General features: G+C 29.3%; 1 protein-coding gene across 1 annotated transcript in view; it reads left to right on the forward strand.

Annotated features, from left to right (window-relative positions):
* LOC105108308 (scopoletin glucosyltransferase-like) overlaps window positions 1–1,021 on the forward strand; it is an 11,432-nt gene that overhangs the window by 3,342 nt on the left and 7,069 nt on the right. The window lies entirely within an intron of this gene.

The raw sequence follows: 1,021 nt of genomic DNA on the forward strand, positions 1-1,021 counted from the left end.
AATTACAACCTCTCGCTGGAATGTTGTGCATGAAATTTTAATAATTTTTTCTTTAGAGGTCAATAATTTTTTTAATAAGAAATTATTACACTAAGATTGTTGAATTATTCTAATCAAAATAATATTTAATATAGAAAAAACAGTCTTGGTCGATTTACAAAGCCTCAATTATTTACCCATCTTAATTTGGAAATGGATTTATTTATTTACGGTGGGTTTTATTATTCAGCCTTGATTCGTCTTCTTTGCTAGGAAAAACAATATCAATAATTGTCAGGACAAAATAGTGGGATCTTCGAAACTTCAGAACTGATTAAAGAAAAACACCCTTCTTGTCCTCTGAATGGATTTACATCACAGTCTACAATCAATCATGAACCCTGAGCCATTTTTTAAGCTAATCTCTCTGCCATTTTTATTTTTTAGGGTACAAAATCTCTCAATCATTTAAGCAGCGAGAAAAGCATATAGAAACTGGATACATGGCGGCCGCACCTCTGCCATGTCCCAATATTCTTTTTTTTTTAAGAAATTTTGCAGGATATGGCCACCTCGAGGAAAGCAAAAGGATAAGACAGTGGATGCTAACTACGATTAAAAGCAATCATCTCTCCGCTAAGATTTCCGGCACTTGAGCCTTTTAAGATTTCAGGCTGTGAGCGTGGATCTCATTATTGATATAAAGTAATTATCTCTCTATTAAATTATTGGCAAAGTAGACTTGAAGATCATAAGAAGTCGTGCACCGGCCTCGAGGTGGATGACATGACAGTGCCAACTCTCTTTGTCCTTTTAAATTATTCATGCAAATAATGAAAAAATCTGCGCATCATGTCCGTGAATAAATAAATAAAATATTATTTATAATATTTAAAAATAAAATTTAAAAAAATTAAAAAACTAATATAAATAAAGAAATTAAACCAAGAAATATTTACTTGGTTATATTTATTAAATTTATTTATTAAAATATTTTTATTTAAATAAAATAAAAAAATTTAGAAATAAATTAAATTAATCC

This window comes from Populus euphratica, unplaced genomic scaffold, assembly GCF_000495115.2.
Source record: "Populus euphratica unplaced genomic scaffold, PopEup_1.0 scaffold3.1, whole genome shotgun sequence".
Classification (NCBI taxonomy): domain Eukaryota; kingdom Viridiplantae; phylum Streptophyta; class Magnoliopsida; order Malpighiales; family Salicaceae; genus Populus; species Populus euphratica.